Genomic DNA, 21,520 nt, shown 5'->3' on the forward strand with positions numbered 1-21,520 from the left:
TATTTGAAAATATAAAAAGCTTTTGTTAATAGTATAAATGAAAATTGAATTATCTTTAAATAATTAAGATAGAGATAAAAATTAAATTAAGATTTTTATAATTGAAATAACTATAAGTGATAAAATTTTGGAAAAATTGTGAATATTATTAATATCCATATAAAAAATAAATGAGAAGAAGATTAAATGATGAATTATTATAATTAAATATAATGGAATTTAGCTAAATTTCAGTTCTTAAGTTTGCTATAATTTAAGCGGTAATTTAAGAGATAAATCAATTCCTGTAATTTAAGAAATATTGAAAATGATAATAATTAAAAATATTTAATAATTTTTTTCAACTTTTTTAACAGATTTTTCTTTTCTCAAAATTTCCTTCTTAAATTCAATTAACTTAATTAATATTTTAATATAATTAATTCAAATAAATTATATATATATTATACATTATTTTATACATAATTAAAATTATTTTAAAATCTAATTAAATTCGAATATTAATTTTTTCAAAATTAATTGAAAATCAAATTAAATTTATTTTTCGAAAAATTATTAATTTTAGTAATAAAACATGAGATGTTTCAATGTTTAATATTTAACTTTTCAAAAACCAAATGATTAAAATTGATCTAATTTCCTTTTTTGCATATATAAAATTTTTTGTATCCGTATATATACATATATACGTATATATGTATATATATATATATATATATATATATATATATATATATATATATATATATATATATATATATATATATATGTACATATACAAAAAAAGCTTAATAAGTTTTCTTCCAAAAAGAGAACTTCAAAGATTTGAAAATGAACAAATTAATTGAGTTTTTCACAGAGAGATAAATAGCAAACAAATCCTTGCGTTTAAATTTTAAACAAAGCAAGAGAAATGCATAGTAATTTGAGCAGTAATTCGAAATACGAGTGTATAGCATAATCCATAGATTACTCGATCCGGGATTAAGATGACGACAGCGACAATAATTAATATCTCGAATCTAAGATATACAAAGTATAGTAATATGCTATGCGTCTAAATTCAATGATCATATTAAAAACCGATAGAATGCAATGAAACATGAATTCTATTTCGTGATGTGAAGTTCGTTGAAGTTCAAACATGTATAATTTATAAGGATCAGCTAAAAAGAAAATTCACATTATGTATATATGTATATATACACATATATTTCAAAAATGAAATTAAATCTTTGGATTCAAAATAATATGCTTATTTTATATGTTACTAAAATATTTCTATAACTTATGAATCCAAAATTTCATCATCTTTTTTACTTCACTGTCAATATATTGTCAATAAAATATATATAAAGTATATTGTCTTAAGATTTATTCGAAAATATAAAAAAAAAAGGAAATTATTTATAAAATGTTGAATTATGCAAGTATAGAATTAGTTCGACTTTTTTCTTAATTTTTAATAATATTCGACTAATTTTTTTATAATCATATCACTAACATGTGATTATATATCACATAGTCAATTTTGAGTGTACAATACATTGCTCATAAGTAATTAAAATAAAATACATTATACATTTATATAGACGAAAAATATTAATATTTTAATATATAACATTTTTTACATTTTTTATTTTTTAATTATACAAATCTATATTACTTTTCAGTCAATTCTAACATCTAAAAATGAAATTTTATATTTATTACAATACTTGGATATATATTTTTTTATTATTAAAAATTATAATTTAAAATTTAATCATATATAATAATTATAATTTGTTAATAATACATATAAATTAATATTATAAAAATATTTATTAAAATATTTAATAATTATAATATAATTATAATTATAATTTTAATTTTAATTAAATTATAAATAATAATTTAATAATTATAATTATAATTTTTTACTATTTATTTTAATTTCATTTTCAAATCATTAAAATAAAGTAATAAATATATAAAGTAGATAGAAATATAAAAAAAATTAAAAAATTTTCAATAAAAAAGTATTTTGAGAATTTAGACAACTCATATAGAGCACAAATATAGAGAAAATATGTAATAAAAAGAGAAAGTATATAAAAAAAAATATCTAAAATATTAATTTATTTTTACTTATTATTATTTTATATTGATTTAATAAAGATTGAGAGTATAGAAAAAAGAATTTTTAATACATTTGAAATAAAATTTTTTTAATAATGATAATAATTGCTTTATGACTAAAATAACTAATATAACCAAGTTTAGTTTCGTATCTTTAACATTAATTAGTCTTTCCAAGTAAAAGAAATGTCGGAAAACTTTATTAACCATGATCTAATTAATTATACAGTTAAGGATGAACTATTTGAAATGCAAAAAGAAAAAGATCAGTATAGAAGTGCTGGCGCAGATGTTCATCTTTCAAGTGGTCTTGATTAAAGGACTGTTACTAAAAGGAACTTTTTTTTTTCTCTTTTTTAAAATAGCAAACAGAGCTGACTACTATATTCACTTTTTTTTGAATTTGCAATTATAAATATTTATAATAAAAATTGCAAGAAAAATATTTTAATTTCAAAAAAATACAATTTTTTTTTTCTTCAAACGAACTATAATTATGGAAATGTACAAAAAATGTACAAAGATAAAAATGAAAATAAATGAATTAGTATTTATAGTTCACTATATATTATAATTTATAAGATTCAAAAATAATGTAAGAATATATATCAATATATTAATAATAATATATTAAAAATTGTTTAAAAATAATTTATTTAAATTACATAAAACTTATTATATTAATAATTATATTTATAAATATTAATTATATTTATAAATTATTATATTTATAATAATATATAATAATTATTATTATAAATATAAAAATATATTTTATAAAAATACATTTTATTATAAATAAAAAAAAGCAAATATATTGTAAGTTAAATATCGAAATAAAAGATTAATAGCGAGAAATAGAAGCATTCAATTCAGACTTAATACAGAAGCAAACAGACTAGAAATCCCGCTTTCACGTTCATCTAGAACAAAGTCAGCACATGTATGAATAGCCAGATTAACGTCATTTTCTCTCTTCTAAGCTACAATGAAATGCCAATCATTTGTGAATTTCATTAAAGACTATGCAAAATGAAATAAATTATTACAGACACATTAGTGCAAACAATAATTTCTTTTACTTTCTAAAGAATTAATTAATTATATTTTAAAAATAATGAGTGGAAGACAAGATACTGGAAAAAAATATATCAATATCTAATTAATAAAAAAAAAGAAAAAAAGAAGGAAAAAAAGCATGAGAATTGATTTCGAAAAATTAAACATAAGAAAAATGAGAAAAATGATCAGACAATTTTTTGCAAAATGTTCTTAAATCTTTTCTTTTTCTTTTTCTAAATGAAGATGATTCGAATTTCACAGATGTGCAATCGGAAGAAATGGTGGGAAAAAAGACAGAAACAAGTTCGCATTTGGTAGAGGAAATTGGTTTGCGGAACTGAAAGCTCTAAAGGAAAGTCGTTAGCAGCGGAAATGCGTTTTCAACTAACCGAAGAACATCCCTTTCCTTCTACAATTCTTTTGATGCGTGAAACATACCAATCGCGATAATATTAAGCTCTTCTTTTATTATATTCTAACAGTTTTCATTTTTATGTTTCCATTCAGAAGAATTGAAATAATCATCAATTTTTAACACTAATTTGAAAAATTATTTGAAAATTATTAAAATTTTTAAGAATTATTATCTATTTTATATTATAAGAAATTTTTATTTGCATTATTATAATAAAAATTAAATTTTTTTACAATTATTGGTACCTAATTGTATAATTCTATTATTATATATAATTTTTATTATTATTTGTAATAGCAAAAATAATAATATAGTAATAAAAATATCATTATCATTATTATTATTATTATTATTATTATTATTATTATTATTATTATTATTATTATTATTATTATTATTATTATTGCTATTGTTGCTATTGTTGCTATTGTTGCTATTGTTGTTATTGTTGTTATTGTTGTTATTGTTGTTATTGTTGTTATTGTTGTTATTGTTGTTATTGTTGTTATTGTTGTTATTGTCGTTATTGTTATTATTATTATTATTATTATTATTATTATTATTATTATTATTATCATTATTTATTTATATTAATGATTACTGTTAATATTATTACTATTTATACTATTAAATTCTTCAAATGAATTTCATATTTATTATAATAAATATAATTTTATAATATTATAATAACTATTTTTTTAATTTTTCAATAAAAAAAAGATATAAATATTTCAAAATCATGAAATAATTTTTAACAATTTTTTGTGACTTTAATAAAAAATTATTATAAATTTTTGCTATTTATTTTATAATTATTATATTAAAATGTAAAAATATAACATTCAAACAATTTATCACTTTCTTAATAATTAATTCAATTTTGCATAAAAGTAATAAATGTATTAATTATTAATATTTGTGCGACTGTATGATATCTTTTTTTGTCGTAACATTTTTTTATAATTAAATCTTTATACAGAAATACATATATTCAATATTTAACAATATTAATTTTTTATTAATAATTAAAATACATTTAATTATTTAAATATAATTATCTAATTAGATTCAAAGCTTATTGTATTTCCATCAAATGTTATTATATTGCTAAAGTTTATTTACTCATCTTCTTGAATTTCCAATTAAAAGTTAAAAAAAAAAGAGAGTTTGTTTTAAAAAGAAAAAAAAATAGAGAAAATATAATAAAATCAATAAATACAGTACCTGATTAGTATCATTTTAATATAATATATAAATCACAATTATAATATAATTATGTATAGAAGTCAATCGACAATTAAGGATAAATTCGTATTTAAACAGTTTTCTCTGAAGAGAATATTCCATTTGCATAATAGTATTATTCATTCAATTCTGCACTAAAATGAACGATTTTGGTTGATTTATTATTCGCGTGAAAACATCTTCGAATATAGATTCTCGCTTGATTATTCTTATATTTATTCTTATACTTTCAGAAGTGCAAAATTAATTTTAATAATGATTAAAATAATGTTACTATCATACATGGAAAATAATATATAATTAAAAATTAAAAATTAAATTGATTTATCAATTATTGATATAATAAAAATATTAAAAGTTTCAAACGATTTTTCAAACAAATGAATCATTTATTATTATTTGCTAATCTATCAGTTAATCTGATCTATAAACATATTTTATATACACATTTATATATATATTTATTATATATTTATATATATTATATATATAAATATTTTACAGAAACAACAATATATTTGTATTTTAAATATTGAAGTGACAATGTATAGCACATACGTGTAAATGCACTAAAGATACTAAAGTATAACAATGAATTATTACATTGAACAATTTATGCAATTTAATTTTAACATTATACCATATATCTATACGAAATAAGATACTATATCAATAATAAAATAATGAAATTATTGATATATATCACAAATATATAACATATTATAAAATAAAATATAAAATATTTCAAATACATTAAAAATTTGATACGAAATAATTTCTCAAATATTATTTAATATATTATTTAATACATTATGTATCTAAAATTGAAAATCTTCATATACATCAAATATTTTATATACAAATTTCACGATTTTACCCTATAAAAGTACTTGAAAATTTCAGAAGTTTTAAATGATTAGAAATGAATCATAATGGTATGTAAATCGGATTAATTCTTTCAATCTATATATTTTGTAAGATCTATGTATTATAATTTTCAATTTTTTTAAAATTAACATTAAAATTGACAATAGAAGAATAGAATAATTTCTTTTTCTCTTTCTTTCTCTCACTTTCATTTTATTTATAATATTAATAATTTTTTTATTTAAATTAGCAATATAATTAGCAATATATTTTAAAATTCTTAATATTGCATTTTCAATTATAATTTTATATAATGGAATATATAATAAATTCCAATATATTTAAAAACATTATTTTTATAATATAATATACTTAATGAAAGAAAGGAAATAATAATCTAAATTCATATTAAGCTTATTATAAAAATGCAAAAATAGTACTCATTCTATTTTTAAAACATTCATCCAAATATTTCATCATTCCGATGAAATTTCTTATAGATCAAAGCACTTCAAGCATTGCACAAAATTAAAGAATAGCAACCAACTAAAAAAAAGCATAATTAAAAAAAAAATGATAATTCCACGAATAACGAATAACAAACAGCGTATCCCTGGTCAATTCTGAAAGAATAATGAAATTTATCGTCTGACGGAAGCGCTAATTAAAAAGTGGATATCCTCTCCATATTTATTAGCAGCTTGGTCTTACACAAAGCGGACCACGCCGTATAACAATTGCATCAACGTATATACAAGGTTCCGGTTTTAAATGGCGATAATTATTTAAAGAATGGCAATTAATAAATAAATAAAATACGGAAATGATACTTTTTCATATTTTCATGGTAAACAATTTTCGATTAAAAATATGAAATTTACTAAAAATATTACAATTTTTGAAATCTAAAACACTGCATAATATAAATATAAAATTTATAGAAATATTAAATCGATATGCTTGAAATATATAAAAATAAATTAATAATTTAAATTATTATGAAAATATGGTTGAAAGAAAATATTTGATCTATAGAAGTGTAGAAAAAAATGTTCAAATAGTTACTGTAAATTCAGAAAGAAATAAATATAATTTTTAAGACATATCTACATATTAAAGTTATTATATATATATATATATATATTTAACTAATATATTGCTTTTTAATATATTATTTTTCTCTTTTAGGAAAAAAATAGATTTATTTATTCTTTTCTATTTTCTTTAAGTCAAAGACAGATAGATTTAATATTTCCCTATTACATTTATATCATAATATATTATATTTCAAAAATTATAATTGCTTTTAATACATTTGATTAAAAATTTATTTTAAGTTATTTATAATAAATATATTATAAGATATCTTAAAAATCTCTACTTCACATGTATTAAAACATGTATTAAAAAATATATTTAATAAAAATGCACACGTGTAATTAATCTATAATTATCTGTATTTCGTACATTTTTAAATATAGTACTATACAGAAATGTTAAAAATTGCAAGGATTAAAACAAATGTATTAATACATATCTATACATTTTTAAGACATAATCTTTAATATATTTACCATTGTTAAAGAAAATATATCCAATTTTGTTTCCTTAAAGTGGATATGTTGAATTTATTTTGTACTACTTTCTTATATGTAGCATGAAAAGATTAGATAGATTAGAGATAATATCAACTTTAATATAAGGTACTTTAATATAAGGCCGCAAACAGTTACATACTGATATTGATGAAACTTTGCAGGCTGAAAAAAATGGCTAAAAATGATAAACATATATTTTTTTTAGGTGTGGTAATTCAAGTTTAAGATAAAATCAAACTCCAAAATTTGAACTTTTAGAATTAATTAAATATCGGAAATAATTAAAATAAAATTTTGCATTTTTTAAAAAAATTGTCGATCGTATATTTTATCTGAAAGAAACATATAGTAAAATAGATATAACATAAAAATGAATATACCACAGCATATCAAATTTTATATATATATATATATATATATATATATATATATATATATATATATATATATATATATATTTAATTTCTTTAATATTAATTGGTGCATTAGCAAATATTTTATTTTTATCAATATTGACGTGACCATCTATCAACGAATATAATAATGACTCTCACCAATTTAATATTGTCGATATTATTATTGAATGTTAATCATTGTTAATCGATAAAAAAAATAGAATATTTGCATCAATAATATCGAAAAAAAGTTACATTATATACATATTTTCGTAATAAAAATACAATCTATATAATGTGTATATATAATTATTGTATTTTTTCAAATATGGTCGTTGCAATTTTGTTTAAAAAGTTTAAAATTTTTTTATTAATTTTAATGTTTCTTTTAATATGTATTTTTCGAAAGTATTTAATTTTCATTAAAAAAATTTTTCTGCTAATTCCAAATTAATTTTTAAAAAATCGAATTCTTGAGAATTTCACTTCTTAAATTTGAATTATCCAAAAATAAAAATACGTATCTATTATTTTTGGCTGCGATAATTCAAATTTAAAAAGTGAAAATCTATTATTTTTTATTGTTCTTTTATCAAAATCCATATCTAATTGTTCGCCACTTTCCTTATTAAAATTAAAGAAATAAAATATTATTAAACATGAGAAATTACTAGTTAAAAATAATTCATTTCATTTAAAGTCTATTTAAAAATTTAATTTTTTTTTAAATATTCATGACTTCTTAAATTTTAATTAAATTTGATTAAAACTTATTTATGGTTTTTATTTCATCTTCATCCTGAGAAAAAGATATTTTAAATCGATAATTTATGAATATGAAACTCACTAAGAGATTTACAATATCTTTTTAAGAAAAAAAGAAAATAAACTGAGGATTAAGCAAAAGCATGTTTGCACAAATTAATTATAAATAATTTCCAATTTTCAAACGATACAGGTTTTTAAAGCTTAATGAAACATAACATTTCTTGAAGATGTTTCAAATCCTTGTTGATTTCTCATAGATTCTCGATAGAGTTGGATGAATCAAAAAAACATCGCAAAATAATTCCTTTTGGAGCATTCAATGCTAATAGTGTATCAAGATTATGTAAAAATCATGCGACGAGAAAAATAAAAAAAAATGCATATTCTGTTTTCAATACGCGATATATAAAAAAAAAAGAAATGTTGTTAGTTCAAAGAGAAATGGAAAGGTAATGAAAAGGTAATGCTTCATTTAAAATAAAATCGTAAATAGATAAAAATAAAAGAAAAAAAATGTACGAAGGATTGAATAAAGTAATAATATGCATTAAAATTTGAAATGTTTTTTAATGATAAAAATTTATACGTTTCTTTAAAAATTCTTGAACTATAAATAATATTTGCAAGGATAATATTTGTTTATAATTATTATAATGATAAAATAAATTTTATAATAAATTATAATATGAATGAATTTCTCTTAAAAAGATCAATTAAATAATTAATAAAATTTTTTTTATAAAATATTTATTTAACTTTAATTACTAAAGTAATATAAAGTAATATAACCATTTTAAATTTTAATTCTTTTTTATTTTATTTTATAGAACTTTTTATGCACATTAATACATATAAATAAATAATTGCAAATTAGAAAAAATAATTTTAATTGAAAAAAATATTTTTATTAAAGTTCTTTATGATTTATCAGATTTGAAGTATAATTAAAAATTAAATATGTTGAAAAAATAAAATAAAAAAAAATAAATTCTTTCGCATAAGCGCAAAAATATAAGATATTATATTCAAAATGAGCATATAAAGCATATACATATGTCTCATATTACAAATTTTTTACAGAATGATATGTATTCATTATTTGTAATTCATTATTTCTTTCTAAAATAAATTATCAATCAAATCTTCAAACTAAAAATCATTATATCTATCTTAAATTTCGTAAAAATCATAAAATTTTAAAATCTATACTAATAGAATTATATCATTATTTAAAAATTACATTATGCTTGCTAATTCACAGAATCCCAAATCGCTTCAAACTTCATATCCACAAACTATATTATATTCCGAGATCATAGAAGTTTGAATTCCATATCCCAGAATTGTGATACATGCATCAAATCCCTCGAAGATTGTAAGATCAAACTTCACGATCATAGACAATGATCACTTACATCAGACTATTCCATTACATTAAGCTTACTATAAATCTTACAATCTTATTTCAAGACTTTAAGAAACTTCAAAAAATATTTTAGATTATAATAAATCCAATTTAAAAATCTTAGATTTGAAATAAAAAATTCAGAACACATCAAATAAAGGATACACTGAATTATGCAGAAATTACGAACTATCTTAACCTAACTATCTTTAGATTGAGAAATTGGAAAACTTCCATCCAAAAGATTCAAAAATTGAATAAATCTAGTTATCTTTCAGTTAAAAAATTTTAATTCTTATCATTTTTAAATTAAAAAAAAAATACTTTTATTTAAATAATAATCTCAATTGAAGAATCTTTCTTATAAAATTAATTTATAGGATCAAAAAATTTAAACTAGATCAAGAAATTTTTTTATTAAATAATAATAACAAATAAGAGATAAATATATAAAAACTTAAATAAAATAAATAATGAGAAATATACAATAAATAAAAATCTCATTTTAATATAAAATTAAAATACAATTTATTTATATTTTTTAATTTTGCTATACATTTGCTATACAACTGCTTTTAATCTTTTTTTTAATTTCGAAAGAAAAACATTAAAATATTTCAATTGTTACTACATAAAGACATTTGTAATTATTTAAACAAATAATCTAATTAAATACAATATTTTTTATAATCATATTTTGTCCATATAATTCATTAAAAATCAAAAACTGAATAATTGATTTACCAGTCCCAATCTTTCCTATTTATTTATTAATTTTTTAAATAAATTTTAATTAATTTTATAATTTTTTAATTTTTTAATTAATTTTATAATTCAAAAAAAAATTTTATTGTTTAATATATTAAATTCAAGTTTCTAAAAATTATATATATGAAATATTATATAATGGAATAACTTATTTATACAACATTATAAATAAAAATTTTTTTTGATCATAAAATTAACATTAAACATGTCAGATGCAACAGCTAAAAAAAGTTAAAAATATTCTCGACTAGGCTTTGGAAAAAGGATATCGAGAAGCTCTAGCCCGTGAAATATAAAGCGAAAATTCCTTTCACTTGGAAAATGGAACAGACTACATCGCGATAATACTAAGAATGTAGTTTTGCGCGTCGTAACGATAATATCGACCAAAAAGAAGAAGAAAGAAATTCGTGAATAAAATTCTTGAACGACTTTATAATAATGTTGAAAAAATGAAAACTGATGTAACAAACTGACATTCATTTAAAAACCAAAATATAAATAATATGACCAAGTTAAAATCATCGTGAAAATAAAAAAAAATATCTTGAATTAATGAATACGATGGAGGGGAATTACGAAAAATTTTCTGTTAAGTAAATTTGTTAGAAATAACATATCTAAAACGTACGTATAACGAGTATGATTATTGAAGGATGAAATTTAGAATATATCTTACTTGGAAAAACATAATAATAGAAAGAACTGACTGGAATTTCAAATGGAAAGCAAAAGATAAACGAGAATACAATAAATACAAGACATTAAATATGAAAACTTATAATAAAAGATTGTTTAAGAAAATTTTTACAGGAAATTTTTAAGACTCTTTTAATGAAAATATGTATATTATATATCATTTTAATAAAAGTTATTATACTTAAAGTAAAACCAATATGGTTATATCTATCAATATGGTGGATATAATATTTTTAAAAGACATTTAAGAAACAATATTTTTAATGAGAAAAATGTTTAATAAAAGAAAAAATTATTCAAATTTTGGAAAAAAGATTATTTTGTAATTCAATAAAAAAAACATGTAATATTCCTATAAGCTATGAATAAAAATGTTCAATTTTTTAAATTTAATTTCGACTTTTCAATTATTTTTGTTTTTTTAATAAAGAAAATTGAACGAGATAAAGTTTAATACATGCTAATAATACACGCTTAGAATTGTAAAGAAATAAAAAGAAATAACGAAGGGGATTAAGTCTAAATCAAACTTATATTTCCACGTATTTACTTTTTACTTTGCATAGAATTTTTATGGTACAGAATTATATGTTTATTAAAATAGCATTAAACATTCGAGGATATTTATAAAATAGAAAAGATCGAAGAGAAATTATATTTCCAATATATAATATATTATAAATCGAATTAGTTTATTTATAATTAGTCTATCCAAGTCACACAAATACTATATCTATTACATTCTTTTTTATATATAATGAATTGATTATTTTTTTCAAATATATTTTTTCATTTATATTCTTATAATTGCATAACATTTCAAAAAATTATGACATATTTTTTTATAAATTTTTATTTAAAAATAAGATATTAAATAAAAAGAATCACATAAGATATTTATAATTAAAATATTACACGAATTTTGTAAATTAAAATAATGAATATTTTATTTAATAATTTTAATCAGAAACACAGAATGAATTCAAATTTATGAATATTGTTTAAATGTTAATATGTAAATGTACAATATTGATCCGTATTAAAGAAATATATATATTTAATAATATAAAATTTACGATAATAATAATAACAGTATGATAAAATAATATATGATAATTTAATAACTTATGAAAATTCCTTATAACTAATATATATATAATAACTATAGAATGAAAATACTTTCTTATTAAAAAATACTATCTTACTAAAGAAATTTATCTAATTTAAATTTAAATTTTATGTATAATTTAAAAATGTGTATATAGTATAATATAGTATAAAGTATAATTAGGTTTATATATATAAACTATATATAATATAGTTTATACATATAATATTAGTATAGTATAGTATAAAGTATAATTAATTTTATATGAACTAATTTTTTTCAATGACAAATTTCTTTCAGAGTATGAAATCAATCTTCAAAATCTTAGGATATTTTCATATTTTGAGCAAATTCAATTTTGAAATTTTTTTTAGATCAAAATAATAATTAAAAGCTGAACATTTTTATATATTAAAATCTTATTCTTATTTTATCTCATATAAAGTTTAAAAAATGAAAAAAATATTGAAATTTTTAAATAATAATATAAATACATTTGTATTTTATATTTAATTATATATAATAGTACTTTCAGAACTTAAATTTAATATACATATTGACAATTTCATTTAAACTGAAGAATATTTATCAGATTAATATATACTATTTTATAATATATATATATATATATATATATATATATATACTATTTCTTATTCTAATCTTATATGAAATATAAATCAATACAAAACACCTATACTATATGTTTCGTTTTACACTTGAACAATAGAGATTTTTCAATGTTTCCACAACTCGTTTGAATGCAACAGTTTACAAAAAAGCTCGTGGCGTAAGTTGAAACGAACACCTCTCAGGAACGCATTACATGTAGTTCCGATGAAAAATAGAGAAACGAGAGTAAGGTAGTTCATCGCAATCGCTGCAAGTTTCGCAATTTCGAAATCGATTTGGACTGTAAATACTACAACTATGCCGAATGGAAAGCATTTTTGGGAGATTAGAAAAAGAAAAAAAAAGTGGAGCACGATATTTCGATATTAAAAAAGAAACCGAGCACGAGGACGAGATGGGATGACTATAGACTTGGCAGTATAGCTAAAGTAAAGGAAATATGGAGACAATACAAGCTGCACATTTATCAATGACTAATGGGGAAGGTAAACGATGCGTATAGAGTGCTGCTGTCGATAGATATTTGCAGCAAGCATTTTGCAACAAGCATATGTAACGTGATGAAATATCGTGCGCCATATTTGTAATTTTACGCGCTTGTCTCGTGTCAAAAGAAAGAAATATGTTCTCAACATTCCAATTCAATCAGTATTTGAAGACAATAAATTGAAAAGATAAATGGATATAATTTGTACAAAATATTAAATATATTCATAGCACACATTTGAAAAATTGAGAGAGTTAAATAATTGAACTTTAGATTAAATAAACCAAAATGGAAATAAAGTACAATGAGAGTATGACAAAAATAGAATTGTGCATCTCTTTTTTTATGTCTTGCTTTATCTAGCACAAATTTTAATTACTTATAATCATATAAGTTATTTATAATTATAAATAGATTTCAATCAATGTTTTTGTATATTAATTTTTGTTCAATTTATTTTAACTTCTAAAACTAACTTCTACAAATATTCCATGAATATATTAACATCCTATATAAGCAGATCTATTATATTAAATATAAATGTTTAAGTATAAATATACTTATGTCTTGAATTTGTAACATTATTATATTAGATGAAAATGCTAATTACAATTATGATGTATGATGTATTTTTATGTATTTTATCCTTTAACCTTTGGATACCGATAGATTAAAAATAACTAAGTCATTTATATTACTTATATTATTTATATTACTTTCAGAAATAACTTTTTTCCCATTATTTTATCTAAAAAGTTAAGAGTTACAATTAATTTTTGAATTTAAAGAAACTTATCGATAGCTATTTATATAAATATTAAATATTAAGTACAAAATTAGAAATAAGTAATTTTTTGATAAATTTAATCTTTCATATAATTATTATATTTATATTTATTATATATATATATTATGTTTTATTTAATATATACTTATAATAAATAAAAATTATAAAAATATTAGAACAATAATGCTTATTAACTCTAACAATTATACTCTAACTGTAAGCTTAAATTTTGCGTGAATTTGTTTGCTTTCAATCCTACAAAATCAAATAATTAATTATCATTAAATAGATATTAAAATAAATAATTTTAAATAAATTAATAATAAGTTAAAGAATTTAAAAAATAGAAATACTTAGAAAAACTTAATAATATACAATTGTATAACATATAATTAAATATATATAAATATATACAATTAAGTATTATAATATAATTAAATATATAATTTAAATAAAATTAATATAAGAAATATATAATTTAAATATAACATACAATTAATAATTTAAATAGAAATATTTTCTAAAAAATGCTCTATTGAAAACAAATTTTAAATAGATAATTTTAACTATTATCTTTTTATTTAAATATATTTTTTTCAACGAAAAACTTTGATATATTTGTTGTTTCGATATGCAATTTTCAACTGAAAATTAACATTATTCTTCTAGCTATTTCACATTTAAAAATATGAAATCTTATACTTCATATTTAGAACGTACAATATTAAATTCAACATCATGTTTAAATATGCAACCCGTGGAAAAAATAAGCAACAAGGTCGGAACAAACAGATGAAACGGTGAGCATCGAGTGGTTAAGCAAAAACGCGAGATTACGAGGATTCAAATGGGAAAAAGTTATTTTTTCCTGGAGTCTGAGAGACCCGGAGAGGTAAGTGATATTTAAAGAGGAAAGCGTGCTGTCGATGAGGGAAATAGCCAGTGAAATACAGTTGAACTAAGTTGCACCTCAAATATTTCTTCTGTAAATACAGATCCAGGGACGTTTTTCCATATTCGCGGACATAATTGTAACAAATTGAATAACCATGTACATCCACAATGTTATTTCTATATTATGTTTCTATATTATAAGATAAAAAAAATAATTCGATTTAGGAAGAAATAAAAATACGAAATAAAATTTTGAGTCTTATATATCTAAAAAAAAATTCTAAATTATAATGAAGAATTATACAATAATGAAAATTATAAATATATCATTCTGTTAACTACATATAATATACTGTTTTATGTAATATTTATATATAAAAAATTGCTAAGCTGATATTATTTAATATTGTCAATTGTGACTAATAATTAATAAGAATTATAATATAATGATTATACTAATATATATATTATATATATATATATTAATGATATTAAAAAAATTTTATACTTATAAATCAAATATATATATAGAATATTGAGAAAATTATTATAATGAATGATTAAAATATTCTTGTGATTTTGTTATATGAATTTAATAATTTGGAGAAATTATTAGAAATTATTAGAAATTATTAGAATTATAGATGGAAATAAAAATATTTAAAAAAAATAAAAAATAAAATATATAAAAAAAATAATACAGAATAAAAATATTTTATTTTAACCTAATAATAATAAATGGTTAAGTTATTTTATAGAATAAATTGTTTTATAATGACAATAAAATAAATAAATTTTAAAAATAAAAAAATTTAATAATCCAAGATTTTTAGGTTTTCAAATTAATTATCATAAATATGGATTAATAAAATTGTTTTTAAAAATGCATAAAAATATATGAAAATATTATTTTGATTAAATATATGATATTATTGAAGAATTGAATTATATATAATTACATTATTTCTTTAATGAATGAAAAATTCCAAACAAATAATTTAAAAATTTCTACAAAAGAAAAATTTTTTTTTTACATTTAAATTTAAATATATAATTATATCATATGATTACACGAATGTATGATGCAAACAGAAAACTTTCAAAGGAACTGAAGTGTTTTAAAATATTATTTATTATGATTTCAAAAGGAAAAAAAAAAATAATCTTTTTAATTTTATCCGGTCCTTTTCATTCTTTCAGCTAGAGATAATCCCTCATCGCTCATAAAATCTCGTTAATCCAAGCCTCACAAAAAAAATCTCTTGCTTTTTTTCCCGTTTGTTTCAAATCAGCTCTTTTCGACATGGTTACTAAATTATACAAATTCGAAATTTTTATGAATTTTTGGAAAAATAATTTATATGTTATCAATATATTGTCAATGAATCGAATGTGTTTTTAATTATAGAGAATATTTTTAATAATTTTTAAAAAAAATTTTTATTTTTAAAAATAATTTATTTTTTTTATATATTAGAGAATAAAAATATCCATTTTTTATATATTATATATATAGAATAATATATATAATAATATATATAAAGAATAAAAAAATAAATACAAAAATACAAAATATTTATAATTTTAAATAAAAATACTGAAATATCTCATAATTGAAATTATCAAAAAAATATTTTAATAAATGTGGTTTTAAGCAGAATATAAATTATGTAAATTTATTATATATAAATTATCTTTTTACAGATCAAATCAATTTCTTTTTTTTTTTTTTTTAAATAGAAGTATATACAATTTTAAAAGCATTAATCGATCTATTTGATTTTCCTATAAAAAGAATCTTATTATATATTTATATAAGAAATCATTAATTTAGAAGATATTTCAATTAAACATTAAATATTAAAGTTCTTTAGTACTAAAATTCGAGAATTGAAAAGATTGATTCTATTTCATTTTGATTTTATTTTATTAGATAACTTTTGCAAACAGCATATAAAAATAAAACACATGTATTTTTTTTGATTATTTAAATAAAATACCATGAAATATAATATATGCATTGAACAATAATAAACATAACCATTCGATAAATAAGAAAAATACATTTATATAAGTATTTATATTGTTTAATTTCTTCGTGAAGATTATCTTATTGAATTAAAGCCAATTTTGACTAATTATATATTCTCAATCAATAAACTTTAAAACTACAACATTTAAATTGAAATATCTCTTAAACCAATAATCTTTTTATATAAGTAAAGATAATAAAGAATATTTTATAAAGAATTTTATAAAGAATATGTCGAATATAAATTGATATATTCAAAATTGTATGATTTCATTTAAAAAATGAGATTAATCTTAAAATTTTTTTTTCAATGTATAAAAAAAAATATTATATGATATTCTTCTTTGAACCAAACTCTTTTTAATAATTTTAATTTAACATATTCCTTCATTCAAAGAAATTCTCATTTAAAGAAAAAATCTGTACATGATGAAAAACTAGTGCAAAATTACATATACTCAAAAACATATATACATACATATATACAATTTACTGTGAAACATAAAAAGAAAATATGATGATGAATAAGTGTACTATATTATTAGAAAGAAGAGTTAAAGAATTAATATCATATTTATTGATTGAATAATGGATATTATTATTTAAATATTTTATTTAAAGAGAATTTGTAAAAAGTGCTTAACAAACTAAAAAAATTAGAAACATTTCCAACGGAATCGGAGTTTCGAATACACCATCTGTTAACAGATTTTATATAGTATAACTTCTATGTACCTACACCCCCGCAATCGCCAGACTTAAATCCCATTGGGTACATGTGATGGAAACTCAAAAAATGGCTAAGAAAAAGTAAATTTTCAGATTCTAAAAGATAAATAAAGTAAAAAATTAGTGTTAGATTTTCTTAACAATTTATATTCTATTATATGCCAAATAGAAATATATTATTACATAATTTACTTAATTAATAATAATTATATAATGAATTTTTTTTTTCGAAAAAAAAAATATTATGTGAATTTTTAATTATAATTTATTATATAAGTTAATTAACATTAATTCTTTTGTATTTGTTGTTACAGTTATATTAATATAAAACATGCAATCGAAACATGTAGATCATAATAATAATTAAAAAATTAATGTAATAATGTTCTTTTTATTTTCATAATTTTATTTATTAATAAAAAACTTAAAAACTTTTAATCAAGTTGCATTTGTTTATAATTTTAAATTATGAAATTTTTGTAAAATAGAAATAATTATTTTTCACGAAAATTGCTTTTAAAATTGCTTTTAAAAGAAAAATTAATATAATAAATAATAAAAAAATTTTCTTATATTTCAAAGAAAATACTAATGTAATTTTTATTCATTTGACAGTATCAATTGCAGATAATTAAAAATAGTTAAGATCGCGAGCATAGTCGCCACCATAAAATATAAGGAATAATCAACAAATTGACGAGAGTCACCTTTAAAGGCCTTGAAGGCGTTGCGTGTATTTTCTAATGGTGATATAATTGATAGCATAATAATTACCATGATATTTCCATTTGTTTCAAAGGTTTCGTGTATACAAAGAGGATTAAAGCCAAGTTATTCGCGTTTTTTCGCATGATTAAATCACTCGTCTAAATACAAACTATTTTATTGAGAATATCTAGCTACATACGATATTATTATCTTTTGATGCTGATCAATTTTTTGTATTTCAACTCAAGTTCAATTTAATTGAATTTCAAAATTACATTGAGCGTCGCTCAATAATGTTTTATGTTGAAAAATCAATTCGAATATGTTGCACGTTGAAAATATTACATTACGTTTCTTCATTCAAATGCACATATTTCATGCAATGTGTGCGTGATTATCATATAAGTTTGAAAATCAAATATGCTTTTGATAGAATATCATTAGAATAATAATTGCATAAAATTGTATATATCTTGTGAAATATTTAATAAAATATGAAATAAAGAGAAATATTTCTTTTAATGATTCGAGATTAATATAATAATATTGAGATTTTATCAATATAAATAAAAAATTATACTGATATATTTATTATTATTAATTTTAATTAATTAAAATATTAAATATCAAAACCAAATACTGAATTTTAATTATAATTTTAATACTAATACTGAATAATATTATTAACATTTTATTATTTTATCGAAAAATTTATTTTTATTCTCTATCATAATATGAATAACAGAATATTAAAATTAAAAATTATCTAAAACTTAATGTTTTATTTAAAATAAATAATATAACTGCAGTAACACTTTTACAAATATATTAATTACATTCATTAGATATTGTAATTAAAAATTTTCGTTATTTATACAAACTACATAAAAATTTTCATTATTTAATATTTTCTGTTAAATTCATCAAAATAAATTAAATATTCAAAATATTATATATTTATTATAGATATTTCAAAATATTTATTAAATATTTTTTAATACTGTGATAAAAATGAATAAAAAATTAAAATACGAATAAAATAATGAAAAATAATGAAAATTGACAAATATCTTGATAAATAATTATCAGTTATCAGTGTTTCTTATAATTAGCTATAATAAAATTTTCTAATTTAATTTTTGTTAATTTTGCAAAGTTACCATTGCAAATTATTTCATCTCATCAAAAAGAATTATCATAGAAATGTAATCAATTTTGTCAGTATGACGTGCGTACTAATTATAACGAATGTGTATGAACACGTTTGAAATCGTTTTAAAAATTTTTCTCCGATGCAACAAATTTAATAAATCGACTTTTCATAATACGCGCTATATGCATTTATCAAAAAGCTTTTATCTTTCCTTTGCATTATATCCTAATAACCTAACAATAATCCTTATAGAACATTAAGGATAAGAGGAGTGAAATTCACATACTTGTAGGAACAATAATATGCGATGCTCTTATCGAAGTACTGCAAATACAGGAATACCAGTTTCCATTGGATTCCTTTATCTCCCAATCGATCGTCGATCCTTGCATGGTTAATTCATCTCTCGAGAAACTTCGTCGAGTATCACCAGAAACTGTTCACATCACTCCAATGTAATTACCATTTCAACGACACTATTCCAACTGCCCGGAAAATAACGACTACAGTTGAACTGTAGAGTGAAAACAAAACAGGTACGTTGACCTTTATCCTAGTCTTACACTTATTCCATCACTTCCTTTCTTTCTCACACTTGATGAAAGTAGAAAGAAATTTAAAAAAGAGAAGAAAAGAAAATAAAAACATCGAATTCTGCGTATCTTCCATTTTACGTACGATATTTGAGCACGAAAATAAATGAAGAAAGGAAAAAGATTTTTTTTAATCTAGAGCTTTTTTTTATGAATTTCCTAATGGCGATTCTTTTTGCTTATACTTCTTTTCATTTACTATTTTTGATTGAACGATTTCTTACGAATAAAAAAAACTTATTAATTTTTTTTATATCGTTGCTCTATGATTTTCACATGTTCCAACACACTTCTCTTTTCCGAACTAATATCTTTCAATATTCTGAACAATATTACATTATATAATGATTGTAATTCATTGAATACTTAATTTTCAAATCGATAATTATCGATAATTCAATTAATTGAAATTCAATTAATTTGTTAACCAATGGACAGTTCACTTTCAATCATCACTTTTTTTTTGTTTAAAGGAAAAGAATATATATTGATAACTTAACGATAGTTTGCACAACGATCGTTTAGCGAAGGGAGAAAGTCCATGCTGCAAGTTCGAACGATCTGTTTGAGCTTCGTCCTGTTGCTTCGACTTCCCTAGCTGACTAGGGAGATAGAGGGGGAAGCGAACGTACTCACGGGCTTGCAGAGAATCGCGATAACGACAAGTCGGTTAGACGTTCGTCGTACGACTAGACCGGGTTCTTGCCGTTGACCTGGACCCGCCTTGCAGCGCTTGCGCCGCGCCGCCAAATTACTGCCCTATCCGGAAAACCATCCGGGGCATGACGCAACGTATCGTAACGCCCTATGCTGTTGTTTTCTTGTCCGCGTGCGTCTGCTAGACGAACGCATTTTTCGCGCCACACGCATGCCGCGAATCTAACCAAACTTTTCAAAGTTCGGTGGTTTCAATCGATCGAAAATAAAAAATAGAAAAAGTAAAAATATAATATGCTTGGTCTGCTCTTACGTGAATAACCTTTTTGGTTTCGCATGGGAACTTTCTATGGTTTGTGTTTGATGTGCAAATATATTGAATTCAGTTTCGAAATT

At 19.8% G+C, this 21,520-nt stretch overlaps 1 protein-coding gene across 3 annotated transcripts in view; it reads right to left on the reverse strand.

The window, feature by feature from the left end:
• The window catches only part of 5-ht7 (serotonin receptor 7), a 398,906-nt gene extending 377,761 nt beyond the window's left edge, over window positions 1-21,145 (reverse strand). For 2 of the 3 annotated variants that reach the window (XM_026441115.1, XM_026441118.1), the window contains exon 1: window positions 20,161-21,145. The gene's annotated coding sequence lies outside the window, so the exon portion shown is untranslated. 3 annotated transcript variants of the gene reach the window in all.
• Between the last annotated feature and the right edge of the window lie 375 nt (window positions 21,146-21,520).

This window comes from Apis mellifera, linkage group LG6 (genome assembly GCF_003254395.2).
Source record: "Apis mellifera strain DH4 linkage group LG6, Amel_HAv3.1, whole genome shotgun sequence".
Taxonomy (NCBI): domain Eukaryota; kingdom Metazoa; phylum Arthropoda; class Insecta; order Hymenoptera; family Apidae; genus Apis; species Apis mellifera.